The 16,178-nt window shown below is 40.0% G+C and overlaps 1 protein-coding gene and 1 long non-coding RNA gene across 4 annotated transcripts in view; both read right to left on the bottom strand.

Moving 5' to 3' along the window:
• Window positions 1–16,178, bottom strand: part of rhobtb3 (Rho related BTB domain containing 3) — a 181,528-nt gene that overhangs the window by 69,636 nt on the left and 95,714 nt on the right. The window lies entirely within an intron of this gene.
• On the bottom strand, window positions 11,401–14,428 carry LOC138739570 (uncharacterized). Its single transcript, XR_011342322.1, has 2 exons — window positions 13,503–14,428; window positions 11,401–11,573 (listed from the first exon to the last, which is right to left on the bottom strand). It is a non-coding gene; the product is annotated as an uncharacterized lncRNA (long non-coding RNA).

Here is a 16,178-nt window from a genome sequence, read left to right as displayed (position 1 = left end):
ATGTAAGAAAAAAACATAAGCAGGAGAGTTATGAGAGACAAGAGATTGTTTCTGCAGACTATGCGAAGGAAAATCCTAAGGGTTTTTATAGGTATATAAAGAGCAAATGGATAATAAGGAACAAAATAGGTCCCTCGAAGATAAGAGTGGTTGACTATGTGTGGAGCCAGAAGAGATGAGGGAAATCTTAATTTTTTTTTGCATCAATATCCACTCAGGAAACTGGCACAGAGCTGTGGGAAGTAAGGAGTTCATGGAATCTGTACAGATTAAAGAGGAGGAGGTACTTCCTATCTTAAAGCAAACAAGGGTGAATCAATCCCCAGGACTTGACAAGACATTACCCTGGACCTTGAGGGAGGCTAGTATAGAAATTGCAGGGGTCCCAGCGGAAATTCTTAAAATGTCCTTTGCAATGGGTGTCGTGCCGGAGGATTGGAGGATTCCTTGTGTTGTTCCATTGTTTAAAAAAAAGGCTCCAAAAGTAACCATGGAAATTATAGGCTTGGCATCAGTAGTAGGTAATTAGGGATAGTCAACATGGCTTTGTGTATGGTAGGTTGTGCATAACCAATACATTTTTTAAATTTTATTTATCATTTGTATCAATACAAATTATAAATTCAATAATACAGTAATTATGTTAAGTCATACAAAATGATACAACATTTTTTATTTTTTCTCCCTAAACCCCCTCCCCACAAAAGAAAGAAAAGGAAGGAAAAGAAGAAAGAACACCTACTTCTACATATATAATATTATTAACATATATAATATTCATTGATTATTTTTTATAATTTCTAATTGAGAGGGGTGGGTAAGGTGAAAGATGTGGATGGAATTTTATTCATAAAATATATATATGATTCCAAAATTTTATAAAAGTTTTCAATTTGATTCCTTAAACTATATGAATTTTTTTTTAAATAAAGGTATACAACATTGCATTTCAATATGCCGTTTGTCTAATTGTACCACTCTCTCAGTTTCCCATGTTACTGCTATACATCTTTCTGTTTAACCAAACTTATGGAATTTTCTGAGGAGGTTACCAATAAAGTTGATGGAAAAAAAGGCTGTAGATGTTGTCTACATTGGTTTTAGTAAATCCTTTGACAAGGACCCACATGGGACATTAGTCAGGAATGTTCAGATGCTTAGTATTCATGGCGTGGTAGTAAACTGGATTTAACATTGGCTATGCGGGAGAATCCAGAGAGTGGTGATGGACGATGGCTTCTTAGACTGGAGGCCTGTGACTAGAGGTGTGCCTCAGGAATCAGTGCTGGGCCCATTGTTGTTGTCATCCACATCAATGATTTGGATCATAATGTGATAAATTGGAACGGCAAATTTGCAGATGACTTGAAGATTGGAGGCATTGTGGATAGCGAGGAAGGTTTTTCAAAACATGTAGAGGGATCTGGACCAGATGCAAAATGGGCTGGAAAATGGCAGATGGAATTTAATGCAGACAAGTGTGAGGTTGTTGCATTTTGGAAGGAAAAACCATGGTGAATGGTAGGGCACTGAGGAATGAGGTAGAACAGAGGGATCTGCAAATACAGATACATAATTCCCTGAAAATGACATAGGTGGATAGGGTTGTAAAGAGACTTTTTGGCACATTGGCCTTCATAAATCAAATTATTGAGTATACGAGTTGAGATGCTATGGTAAAGTTGCATGAGACATTCGTGAGGCCAAATTTAAAGAATTGTGTGCAGTTTTGGTCACCTTGTGACAGCAAAGATATCAATATGGTAGAAAGAGTGCAAAGAATATTTATGAGAATGTTGCTGGGATTTCAGGAACTAAGTTATAGTGAAAGGTTAAGCAGGTTAGAACTTTATTCCTTGAAGATATGATAGAGATATACAAAATTTGATGAGTAAACTGCTGCTGTTACCACCTTCATCAGTGTGTAGAAGACTGCAAGAAGATGATGAAGGTGTTCGTCAATTGGAAATCATAGATGAACTGGGATGTCAACTCACTGCTGAAGACCAGGTTAGAGCCTCTACAAGAAATCCAGATACCACATTTCCACAAGGCTATCAAAGAAGCAAGGGATGGCATCTCACCAAGCTCGAGTCCCAAGAGAATATCACAGACATACGGTGAATATGCAGGGCAAGCATGCTATCATGCAATACAAAGCAAAGCCCAGCAGCATAGAATCCAATAGCACAACACTCCCTGTTGAGTTTAACATGGTCTATGCTCACTCTGAATGGGCAGCCAGCAGTGAGGTGACATCATCAACTACTGCAAGCCAATTCCACCACGGTAATATGGTGGGTATCAAATAACGTCAAAACAGAATACAGGAAAGAGATTGAGTCTATAGCATGACACCAATATAACAAGCATCAATAAGATGAAAGTAATGATCACTGACTTCAGGAGAAGGGGCAGAGTTCATACCCTTGTCCATATTAATAGTGCTTAAGTTAAGAGTAAATAGCTTCAAGTTCTTGGGAACAAATTCTCCCCCAACCTGACAAACGTGTTGACAGGACGGTCAAGAGAGAGCTCCAATCCCTCTACTTTTTTAAAGTCTAATGAAGTTCGGCATGCCCACTCTGTCCCTCAACAATTTCCACAAGTGCACCATTGGAACCTTACCTGCTGGATGCATCACTGCCAATTATGGGAGCTGCTCTGCTCAAGATAGGAAGAAACTGCAGTAGAAGGCAGTGAATGCAGCACAGAACATAATGAAAACTACCCTCCCTTCCGTGGACTCCATCCACACTTCTCACTGTCAAGGAATGGCAGATAATATACTGAAGGACCCCCTCAAACCCTGAACATACTCTCTTCTCCCTACTCCCATATGGGAAAAGGCTTAAGAGTGTGAAGCCACGCAACAGAAAGCTTTATAATAGTTTCTTCACTGCAACCATCAGGCTCCTCAATGAATCCCAAAAACAATGTTATCTATGCTGTTCTTGCTTGGTGCAAATTAAGCTTTCTTTTCAATGCAATACTATACTCTGTAATTGTGCTCTTTACATGGAAGTATAAATATCTGAATTAACCTGCAAGTCTGCTCACAGAAGAACTCCCCTCACTGTACTAGCTGTTTTTTGACAAACAAACTTAAACTTAACATAAAACTTAACTCTATTAATATAAACAGCATCTTATTTTTGATGAAGTATTTACTAGCTTGTGTGGACTCAACACTGCCATGAAGTGGCATCCAATGAGTTTGTTCCTCATTTACAACTCCCCACCCCCCACCCAGACTCCCCAGTTAATGACTCTTTCTTCACAATTCATGCCTCCTATAATGAGATTCCATCACTCGGCACATCTTTCTCTCCCCTTTCCTTTTCAGCATCCAATCTTCTGCAATGACTCTGCTTCTCATGTCATCTTCCCTATCAACCACAGAAGATCCAACACTGCATGGCTGAAAACAAATTGCAGAGTAGGCAGCCACTTTGCAGACCAGGATTCAGTCTGCGAAGGCTGTCTTGAACTTCCAGTTGCCTGGCAGTGTATTCTCCATCCTATTCTCATCTGTAGCCACCTACTTTATTCAGTCAAAGCACAAATTAAGATGAATAATGTGACTAAGGAAGGTCAAATCTTTATTTTGGATTGTTATGTATGGAGATTGGATTTAAAGTAATATAATTAACCAATTGAAAATCAGACACATCTTTGAAATAGTCATCAAAATAAAAGGCATTTAAAAAGTTACTGATGTAAAATGTACAGACAGTAATACGTACAGGTTCTTATAATGCTAGAAAATCAATAAAATGTATTATGAAGACTTCCCTGCATGGGTTAGTAAAATAGAAATGAAGAATTCTGGCTCTGTGCTGTAAGAAAACAAGTTTAAAAATATTTTCCCATGGGAAAGTCCTGCTGAGTGACAAAGTTCTCAACTTAGAACAAAGAAAACACTACATTTATATTCATGTCACCAATTTCTGTGGACAATAAGTTTTTGTCTGAAGAAGTACAACAGATCCCAAATGTTATATTTTTAAGACTATTTTTGAAATAGACCTCAAATGGAGAGCTACATGTTAAATTCATAACTTACAATAAAAAACTATTTATCACACAAAGAAACAAATAAGCTATACTTTATGACAAGAAGATACCCCTGTCAGTGAAGTGCAGTACCAATTTTCCAATTATTATCCCACACTGTTTTTCCCCTTTGAAGGCTTTTGGGAGTCAAAGGACAAAAGGCATACAATATATCAATGTGGGACTATAATACAGGTATTATTCCCGATAATCTGACCACAAACCATCATACAGAGGATTCTTGGTGACCATTCAATCTCAGCATCTCATCCGTTTCAATGTTACAGAAATGAGGACCAAACTACTGTTTTTTTTTGTTTGGAGTGGTGCTGTGATGGGAAATTATGAGATATTTTTACATTGTACAGATTGGAGATAGAGTAATTTAGTGCTTGTCCAAGCAAGAATGGGATCCTGGAAATGCAAGCTTTCATCAACAACAACCTTGCACTTAAGATTAGCAAAACAGAGGGAGTGGACTGTGGAGTTCAGGAAGGGAAAACCAGGAGAACACTAACCCGTCCTCAACGAGGAGTCTGCAGTGGAGAGGGTAAGAACTTCACATTTCTGGCTGTCAACATCCCTGAAGACCTGTCCTGAAGCCACCATGACAATGCATCATGAAGAAGGCATGCCAGCAACTATATTTCATTAGGAGATTGAGGAGGTTTGATATGTCACCAAAGACTCCTGCAAATTTCTACCTCATGGAGAATATTCTAACTGGTTGCATCACTGTTTGATATGGAGGTGCCAATGTACAGGACAGGAAAAGGCTAGAGAGGATTGTGAGCTCAGCCACTGCCATCATGAGCATTAGTCTTTGCCCCATTAAGAATATCTTTAAGAGGCAGTGACTCAAGTAACCTGCCTCTATTATCAAGGACTTTCACCACCTAGGCCATGCCCTTTTCTCTTGGTTACCATCAGGAAGGAGGTACAGGATCCCGAAGACAAACATCCATCATTACAAAACCAGCTTCTTCCTCTCCTCCTTCAGATTTCTGAACGGATACTGGACCTATGGACACGACCTCACTTTATCTCTTTTTTTTTGCACTAATTATATTTTTTAAATCTTGATTTATGGAATTGTATTTTGTAGTACCTGCAAATGCACAATACTGCTGCCACAAAACAACAAATTTAATAACACACGTTCATGACAATAAACGTGATTCTGATTCTATGATGTCCAGTGGGCTTCACATCTTCTAGGGTATATTATTGGAGGAAATAAAAATCATCCTAGAACCTCCAAAAATTTGTATGCACTAGTTTTTTTTTGTACTAACAGCAACAGTGAATATTTTTTGGTATTTTTCATCCTCTTTGCTGTTTTGCATTTATGGCAATTTATATTTTAACTATTAGAGTTGATATATCTTACCTACCTATTTGTCTGCTACAGGTAAGAAATTCAATGCATATGGTACATTTTAGTTATATGTATGACAATAAACTCACATTGAACACTATATGCATGTCCAACTTGATGTGGTATATGATTTGGAGAGCATTTTTTTTTTAATTTTTTTATTTTTCACACCATAAATCACATTAGCCATGATACACACTTTTTCTTTTTCACACATATACAGTGACTTTTTCTCCCCCCCACCTCCTCCCAAGCCACCCCACCCCACCACCCCACCCCACCACCCCCCCCCCTCATCCATTTTAGGTATACAATCTAGGTTGCATTAAACCAGTCAGACAATGTTGTCATTCAACAAAAATACACCAGAAATTCTACTGAGTCCATTCTTTTCTTTCCTTCTCCTTCCATCAACTTAGGTAATGTTTGTCCCCGGTAGGTTTTCGCTATTGTATTTAATGTAAGGCTCCCATATTTGTTCGAATATTTCAATATTATTTCTTAAACTATATGTTATTTTTTCTAATGGAATACATTTATTCATTTCTATATACCATTGTTGTATTTTCAAATTATCTTCCAATTTCCAGGTTGACATAATACATTTTTTTGCTACGGCTAGGGCTATCTTAACAAATCTTTTTTGTGCATCCTCCAAATCAATTCCAAATTCTTTGTTTTTTATGTTACTTAGGAGAAAGATCTCTGGATTCTTTGGTATATTGTTTTCTGTTATTTTATTTAATATCTGATTGAGATCTTCCCAAAATTTTTCTACTCTCTCACATGTCCAGATTGCATGAATTGTTGTTCCCATTTCTTTTTTACATCGAAAACCTCTATTAGATACTGTTGGGTCCCATTTATTTAACTTTTGAGGTGTAATGTATAGTCTGTGTAACCAATTATATTGTATCATACGTAGCCTCGTATTTATTGTATTTCTCATCGTTCCAGAACATAATTTCTCCCATGTTTCCTTTTTTATCTTTATATTTAAATCTTGTTCCCATTTTTGTTTAGTTTTACCATTTGTTTCCTCATTCTCCTTTTCTTGCAGTTTAATATACATATTTGTTATAAATCTTTTGATTAACATTGTATCTGTAATCACATATTCAAGGTTACTTCCCTCTGGCAAACTCAAATTGCTTCCTAATTTATCCTTCAAGTAGGATCTCAGTTGGTAATATGCCAGCGCTGTATCTCCAATTATATTATACTTATCTCTCATTTGTTCAAAGGATAAGAATCTACTTCCTGAAAAACAATTTTCTATTCTTTTAATCCCTTTTTTTCTCCCATTCTCTAAAGGAAAGGTTATCTATTGTAAAAGGGAGTAGCTTATTTTGCGTCAATATTAGTTTTGGTAATTGATAATTTGTTTTATTTCTTTCTACATGAATCTTCTTAGTATGTTCCCTTGCGTATTAGCTACCTTCAAAAAGATATCTTGCATTAACTTTTGATCTTCTTCGTTAGGTGAATATACATTAAGTAGATTCCAAAACTCCGAATATATCTGACATTTTATCATAACATATCTCCCTGCTGGATCTATTATTTCCTCTTCTATTTTAAATGGCACATTTTTACTAATTAATATAGCCACTCCTCTTGCTTTTGAATTATACGATGCTGCTGTTACATGTCCTACCCAATCTCTCTTTAATTTCTTGTGCTCCAATTCAGTTAAATGTGTTTCTTGGAAAAATGCTATATCAATTTTTTCCTTTTTCAATAAATTTAGTAGTTTCTTCCTTTTAATTTGGTTATGTATTCCATTAATATTTAAAGTCATATAGTTCAGCGTAGCCATTTTATACTTTGTTTATCTTCTCTTTCCGTTTTTCCATCATTACCTTTCCTCCTTTTCCATTTCTGTTTTCTTATTTTAAACTCTTTATAAGACAACATTCCTACAACATCAAACATTTTCCTTATTCTCCTATTTATATCTTCTTTAGCCCCAATCTCCCCTTCCCCTCCTGAGTTGTCCTTTATCCCTTGTCGGACAACCACATCTCCCCTCTCCATTTGGGTTTGCAAATTCACTCGCAAGCGTCAACTGATTTTGCAGTGACCGCTATTCCCCCCCACCCTGCCCCTCCCAGAAAAGATTTCACTTTTCATATGTAACAAAGGTCACTCTTTTAATTCCCTCCTTATTCTCTCTATTCCATTACCTTCCCTTATTAATTCTTGTCTATACTATCTATATTTTCCTCTAAGTACAGATACATTCACGTATGCACATTGTATCTATTCACTCTTATACCTCTTTACCCACATACATATCAATCGTGATCATTTTTACTCTCATTACCCGTCTTCATCGCTCAGTCTATTTTTGTTTACCTTCCCTTATTAATTCGTCTATACTATCTATATTTTCCTCTAAGTACCGATACATTCACGTATGCGCATTATACCTATACACTCTTATACCTCTTTACCCACATACATATCAAACGTGATCATTTTTACTCTCATTACACGTCTTCATCTCTCCATCTATTTTGTAGTTGTTCTGCAAATTTTCGTGCTTCTTCTGGATCCGAGAACAGTCTGTTTTGTTTCCCTGGAATAAATATTTTCAATACCGCTGGATGCTTTAGTATAAATTTATACCCTTTCTTCCATAAAATCGCCTTTGCTGTATTGAACTCCTTTCTCTTCATTAGGAGTTCAAAACTTATATCTGGATAAATGAAGATTTTTTGCCCTTTATACTCCAGTGGCTTGTTGCCCTCTCTTACTTTTTCCATTGTCTTCTCCAGTATCTTCTCTCTTGTAGTATATCTTAGGAATTTTACTAAAATAGATCTTGGTTTTTGTTGTGGTTGTGGTTTAGAGGCCAATGCTCTATGTGCCCTTTCTATTTCCATTTCTTGCTGTAGTTCTGGACATCCTAGGATCCTAGGGATCCAATCTTTTATAAACTCCCTCATATTCTTGCCTTCTTCATCTTCCTTAAGGCCCACTATCTTTATGTTATTTCTTCTGTTATAATTTTCCATTATATCTATTTTCTGAGCTAACAGTTCTTGTGTCTCTATAACTTTTTTATTAGATTCCTCTAATTTCTTTTTTAAGTCTTCTACCTCCATTTCTGGTGCTACTGCCCGCTTTTCCATCTTGTCCATTTTCTTTCCCATTTCTGTTAAGGTCATATCTATTTTGTTCATTTTCTCTTCTGTGTTGTTTATTCTTCTTCTTAAATCATTAAATTCCTGTGTTTGCCATTCTTTAAATGACTCCATGTATCCTCTAACAAGAGAAAGTATATCCTTTACCTTGCCTTTCCCTTCTTCTTCTAATTCACTGTACTCTTCCTCTTCTTCTTCCTCTGGGTTGGCCATCTGTTGTTTCTTTGTTGCCCTTTTCTTCTCTTCTTTCTTGTTTCCATTGTCTTCTGTGGTCTCTTCTTGCTGCAGGTGTTCTGCAGCTGTCGTTGCCGGCTGTGGAGATCGACTCCCCAGCTGGTCCCCCCTCCCGTCGGTGTGTTTTTTTTCATGCACATCGCGCATGCGCGAGGAGTCACGCATGCGCGGTTGCGCACTTTTACTCGGCTCTGCGAGCCATTTTTGTAGTCCTATTTCTACCGACCTGAGGAAGCGGGCTTCTCTCTCCACATCGGGCCTCTTCGGACAGGTAAGGCCTTCTCTTTCTTCCTCCGTTGTCTTCTCTTCCTCTCTTCTTACCGTTAATTTTGATTTTTCTTTTTTTGTCGCCATCTTCTTTCCACCTTTATACTCACTTTTCTTTAATTTTTATTTCTGTGCCTTTGTGTTTTCCTTTGTTTTTTCCGACTTTTCTGGAGAGGGCTGGAGTTCACCGTCCGGCCACTACTCCATCACGTGACTCCTCCATTTGGAGAGCATTTGAGCACGAATCTTTTCATACCCATACCACCCATTTCTTTCAGGTAGACAGATCAGTTTGTGAAGTACTGCTAAAAATGAGGAACTCTCTACAATGTATCCTTCTAAGATGCAGGGGCAGTGAAATGCCAGTGTTAAAGTGAGTGGACTGTGAAGTCAGCAAATGGAATGTCAGCAAATGAATCAGTTTGATTTAACATTTTACATAGGAAGATCCATAAAGGCCCCAAAGTGCTCAATCCCCATTTTGTACTTCTGCAATATTTATAACTGGTCTTGCTTGGCAATGTTCTGCATTTGCTATTTTAGTTGCTTAGCTAGCTCCAGAAGACTAAAAACTGCTTTATGGGTCCAGTGTGGAAAACAAGTCTTTTACTTTAGTCTGTTGATTGAAAGTAAAATAAAAACTGGAACAAATAAAACTCTGCTTAGGAAGTAAAATACAAAAATCTGCACACACCATGTGGAAGGAAAATGACACAAAGCTGGAGAAACCCAGCAGGTCAAGGAGTGATCTTTATATAGCAAAGGTAAAAATACATAACTGATGTTTTGAGCTTGAGCCCCTCATCAAGGTATGGGAAAAAGTTGGTAGGTGTCTGAACGCAAGAGTAGGGAAAAGGGGTGGTCACAAGGCAGGAGATGATAGGTGGAGATGGGAGGGAAGGGACAGCAGAGATCAAGGGGAGAAAGGATGGCTGGGTGAAGAAGAGAGGGATGGAGAAAAATGGGAAAGTGGAAGAGAAAGCAGGTTAGCAGAAACTGGAAAAATCTACGTTAATACCATCTAGTTGGAGAGTGCGCAGACGGAAAATAAGGTGTTGTTCCTCCAATTTGCAGGTGGTCTTGATGGGACAGTACATAAGGCCCTGGACAGACATGTGAGTGTGGGAGTGTGACACAAAACTGAAATCGTTGGCTGCTGTTAGATCTCTGTAGCATACGGGGTGCTCAGTGAGGTGATCACCCAATTTATACCCAGTCTCTCCAATGTAGGGAAGGTCACAAAGGGAAGTCCGGAGGCAGTAAATCAGCCCTGTGGATATAGAAGTGTTGATTCACTTGAAAGGACTGTTTGGGAATCCAAACTGAGGTGAGGAAGGAGGTTCGGGCACAATTGTTGCACCACATGCAGCCACAGGGAAAGGTTCCGGGGATGGGGGGGTGGAATTAGTGGGGGGGTGGAATTAGTGGGGAGGTGGAATTAGTGGGGAGGGATGAGTGCACAAGGGAGTCACAGAGGGAGCAGTCCTTACAGAAAGCAGAGAGGGGAGGAGAGGGGAAGATGTGTCTGGTGATGGGATCCTGTTGTAAACTCAGTATAAGTTATAAAACCAGTGGTTGCAAAACCTTTCAATCCTAGACCAGTGTAAGTATTGCTTTTTTTTAAACCACAGGCCATCTGTAACAAACCCATGGACCACCAGTTTGAGAACTAGGGAGGGCTAGTGAGCTCAATCTCCTTCCCAGAACTCTGATAGGAATTTTGTTTTATTTTGGTGGGACAATATGTTAAAGAGTTTTTGTCTTTTTTAAATCATCAAATTTATCACTTTGTTTTACTCATTACATCACTAAAAATCATCTGTCACATGTCAGCATAGATCACCCAAAGCAAACCCACAGGTTAATTCCTTGGTGTGGAGGACCACTACACATCAATATCTCTGCTATTGAGGATACGCAACATCTCTTATTAGGAAGGCATAACAGCGACTGCACTTCCGGCCACCATTATGTCAACCTTCTAATAGGAGCTCTATTGAGACTGTCCTGGCTAACTGCATCACAGTGTGGTATGGATGCTGCAGAGAAATGGATTGGAGGTCAATCCACTGGACAAGAAGAGTGACAGAGAGGATCACTGGAGTCTCCCTCGCTCTTATCGTCATTATCTACTGGGAACGTTGTCTGAAGAGGGTGCGCAAAATCATTGAGGACCCTTTCCACCTGCACACAGCATCTTTCAGCTGGTCCAGTTGGGGAAGAGTTACTGGAGTATCAGAGCCAACTTCTTCCCACGAGCAGTGAGAATACTGAACGCCCAAAGGAACCGCTCACACTAACCATCAGAGACTCTCATTTGTAGAAAACAATATTTATTTATTTTTAAAGATATAATACTTGTCCTGCACGCAGATAGGGCATGTATTCATTGTCTGTGTTTTATGTCTGGTTGTGTGAACCGAGGACTGGAGAAAGTAGTTTTCTCAGGTTGTACTGGTACAATTAGATGACAATAAACTTGACTTGTCCTGCAGTATAATTGAAAATCACAGTTAGAGAAAGGATTCTCTCTAAGGGGCTATACATTACACCTGAGTGGGCTTCACCATCCATGGACTAATGATGCAGAAGCAGGCTTTTACAGCACATTTAAAGCCTGTTTCAGCAATTCTAGGCTGGCAAAAACAACTCCACCTTCACAAGAGCTTATCTCTTCTTTAATAAACTGATCTGCCAAGACAATAAAAAATTGCCATCTTGATTTCAATAGCCCAATGACCTCCATTCATTACCAACCATCTGTCCCTGGCCAAACATTTCCTGACACCCACCCACTTCATCCAGGCAACACACTCCAATGATCAATCACACCAATCAGGTTTCTGATTCAGATTTATTGTCAGAGTTTATGCATGACATCACATACAACCTTGAAATTCTTTATCCCGCAGGCACTGCAGAATTACCACTAATTGATGATCCAAACAAAAGTGTACACAGTGTGAATATGTCAACAAAGAAATGTAAACAGATAATGAATGTAAACAAACTGACTGTGCAATACTGAGAGAATAAAAAAGAAAATCAATATAAAGTGCACAAGTAAAAGTCCTTAAATAAGTCTCTGATTGAGTTTGTCATTGAGGAGTCTGATGGTTGAGGGGTAGCAGCTGTCACTGAAGCTGGTGGTGTGAGTCTTGTGGCACCTACACCTCTTTCCTGATGGCAGCAGCAAGAACAAAGCAGGTGCTGGGTGGTGTGGGTCTTTGATGATTACGGCTGCTCTCCAACAGCAGTGTTCCCTGTAGATAATCTAAATAATGGGGAGGGTTTTGCCTATGATGTCCTGGGTGGTGTCCACTATCTTTTGGAGGGCTTTATGCTTAGGGGTATTGGTGTCACCATCACAGACACTGATGGGCAGCTGGTCAGCCCACTTTCCACCACACCTCTGTAAAAATTTGCCAGGGTTTCTGGTGTGAAACCAAACCTCAGCAAACTCGAGAGGAAGTAGAGGTACTGATGTGCTTTCTTCACGATGTCATTGGCGTGTTGGGTCCAGGAAAGATCCTCCAAGATAGTGAATCCCAAGAACTTAAATTTGCTTACCCTCTCCTTTTCTGATCCCCCAATGATCACTGGATTGTATACCTTCAGCTTTCCTTTCCTGAAGTCAGCTCCTTAGTTTTGGTGACATTGAGTGCAGTCACACCCCACACTATGAATTCTGCCTCATCACTGACTACATCCTAATTCTCAATGATCCTTGAAGACTGATGTCCAGAGCCTCCTATTTCTGATCCCTCATTTCTTGTTACTTTGTCTTGTGTCCCTACAAACCTGGCACCAGACTAATCCCGGTCGATGATAACTTCTTGAAGCACTAGAATCTAAAGCCACCATGCACCTTCAGTCTGATGCAACAGAAAAGGCTTGCTGGGCACCAATAGTTGAATAGGTTGAAGGACAGGTCCTCCAGCATTGAGATCTACTCATGACACGTGTTCGTGGGGTTAGAAACAGGAGAATAATGCAGCTCATCATATGGCTAAAGAGATTGTGCAAGAGGGAGGGATTCAGATTTCAAGGATTTTGGGATTTTTTCCAGGGAAAGTTGGACCTGTACCTGTGAGATGGTATGTATCTTGAGGGGGACTAATATCTTTGTGGGGAGTTTTGCCAGTGCTGCTTCAGAGTGTTTAAACTAGATTTGCAGGGGGACAGGACAAAGCAGAAAGTGGAATAGAGGAAGAAAGAGATGATGTTAAAACTGCATAAAAATGCAGACCCTTCTACCTGTCCAGGGAATTCATGGTCATACTGATTACTGCAGTTTACTTATGCCTTCGGCAAATGAGAGTGAAGCAATGAAGGAGCTATAAATTGCCATGTGCCAAGCTCAGAGATCCCTCCCTGATGATTGCATAACTGTGGCTGGCAACTTCAAACTCACCAACCTAAAAACTGTTCCTCGATGGTTTCAACAGCACGTCAGCTTCGCCACGAGAGGAGAGAACATCTGAGATTGAGGGTGCTCCAACATCACTGGTGCATAAAGGCTTCCCCGCACCCATCCACCTTGTATACTTGGATCACATATCTGACCTGCTAACATCGTCATACACACCACTGGCAAAATGAACAAAGTTAGTTCACAGGGAGATCAGGAAATGGACCAGGGTGGGTTGGTTTCTATAACAACATTACAAGACTGATTTGAGACCACAAACTGGAGCTGTTCAAGTGGGGCGGTGACCTACAATGGCCACGTAAACATCAATGAATACACGAGTTCAGTGATAGGCTACTTTAGCAAGTGCATTGAGGATGTCACAGAGATCAAATGCTAGCAGGGCTAATCAGAAACTATGATTGGACGAAAAGGTCTGTGCACTTCTCAGAGCTCAAGATGCAGCCTACAGGACAGGATTAGCAATAAGATCAGCCAGGGTTGAACTTTCCTGTGCAATCCAAAAGCCAAAGCTTAGGTATGCATAGAGGATCCAGAGTCAGTTGTGTGACACCAGCATCATGAGGCACATGTAGCAAGGGATCAAAACAATAACAAGTCACAAGACATCCTTGCAAGTCAACAACAACAGTGATCCCTCCAATCTGAACAGACAGAATATATTCTGCACACAGTTTGACTTGAAGAAGAACAAGCTGATGCCAAAGAAAGCTCTGTGTACCACTGAACAGGCCCCTTGCATAACCACAGCCAAGGTGAGGAGAATCCTATCTAGGATGAACCCACACAAGGACACAAGACAGTGGGACCAGACAACATACCAGGTCAGATACTGAAGGACAGTGCAGACCAACTGAGTGAGGTACTAATGGAGACCTTCAACGTGTCACTGCAGTCCATTGTCCCTGCAGGTTTTGAGGCGGGCACTATTATCCCAGTACCAAAGAGGACAACAGTTACAGGCCTCAACAACTACTGCCTAGAGGCATTAACCTCCACCATTATGAAATTCTTTGAGTGTCTGGTGATGGAACACATCAAAATGCAACTCCCAGAGTCACAGGACCCATTTCAATTCATCGACAGAAGGAACTGTTCCACTGACGAAGTATACCCTTGTCCCTCCACTCTATCCTGATCCACCTGGAGAACGATGCTTCATATTGCCAGTTACTGTTCAATAACTTCAGCTCAACATTTAACACAATCATACCCCAGAGGCTGATTGAGAAGCTGTCCTCGTTAGGCCTCAACACCTTTCTCTGTAATTGGATTCTGGACTTCCCAACAGAAAGAATATACTCTGTCTGTCTGGTCAAGCGCCATCATGCTGACCACTGGCATAACTCAGAGCTGACCCACGACTGCATCACCAGATCCAACTCCAAAAGAGTAATCAAGTCTGCAGATTAGTCGACAGTTGTTGGCCTCGTCAGCAACAAAGATGAGTCACAATACAGAGAAGAGGTGGAAAATCTTGTGAAATGGTGCAAGAGTAACAACGTGAGTCTCAATGAAGGAGATGATTGTGAACTTCAGGACAATCAGGGATGACCACTCTCCACTGCAAATTAAAAGCTCAGTAGTGGAGAGAACCAAGTTCCTTGGAATCCACTTAAGAAGTGATCTATCTGCATCCTTGACACACATCTCCTCATTTGTCAGGAAGGTGCAACAGCGACTGCACTTCCTTAGAAGGCTAAGGCGGAAAGGCTACCGGCCGCCATTCTGTCAATTTTCTACAGGAACTCTATCAAAAGTATCCTAGTTGGCTACATCACAATGTGGTGTGGTTGCTAGGGAGGACAATAAAAGTGGCAGAGAGGATCAGTGAACTCTCCCTTGCCCCCATCTATGTGATTTATGGGATCTTTGTGTGATCACAAAGAGGGCTTACAAAATCTGTGAGGACCCCCATGGAGCATCTTCCAGCTACTCCTGTCATGCATTCATATTGTTATTTTTAATAATTGATTTTTTTGCTTTTACCTGGGTTGAAGTGGGAGGGAGGGTGAAAGATGGAGGGGCGGCAGGTGGGGGGAAAGAAAAGGGGAGGACTCAGCAAACAATGACCTGTAAAAGGGGAGGATTATTCCCCAATAACACCTGGCTAATACAATTCTGTAAAACTATGTAAAATTTTCAAAAAAAAGAAAGCTTCTTCCCACAGGCAGTAAGACTGCCAACTGACTTTTGAAATAGTAAAACAACTCCCCATGACTCAACTACTTATTGGTAATATGTATTTGTCCTGTATATAGGTACTATAAATACCCTATGCATTGTTTATTTGTATGTATGTGTGTTTGCACTGTTTTGCATTGTGGACGTTGTTTCGTCGGGTTGTACTAATACAATTGGACATAAATAAACTTGAATTTGAACTTAAAGGCAAAAATTTGGGCAGCACGGTTAGCGTAGTGGTTAGCGCAATGCTGTTACAATGCCAGTGATTGGGACTTGGGTTCGAATCCTGCATTGTCTGTGAGGAGTTTATACGTTCTAAATTTAAATCAAAGGGCTGTGTGTGGTGGAAATAATGCTCTTAGGTGCATCTAGTTTAATGCAAGGAGCACTGTAGGAAAGGGCGTCGATTGTCACATAGAATTATGATATTGTGGCCATTGGTGAAACTTGGTTGCAGGAGGAACAGGACTGGCAG

This window comes from Narcine bancroftii, chromosome 1 (genome assembly GCF_036971445.1).
Source record: "Narcine bancroftii isolate sNarBan1 chromosome 1, sNarBan1.hap1, whole genome shotgun sequence".
Lineage (NCBI taxonomy): Eukaryota > Metazoa > Chordata > Chondrichthyes > Torpediniformes > Narcinidae > Narcine > Narcine bancroftii.
The sequence above is the reverse complement of the archived record's forward strand: the minus strand, read 5'-3'. Positions and strand labels throughout refer to the sequence as shown.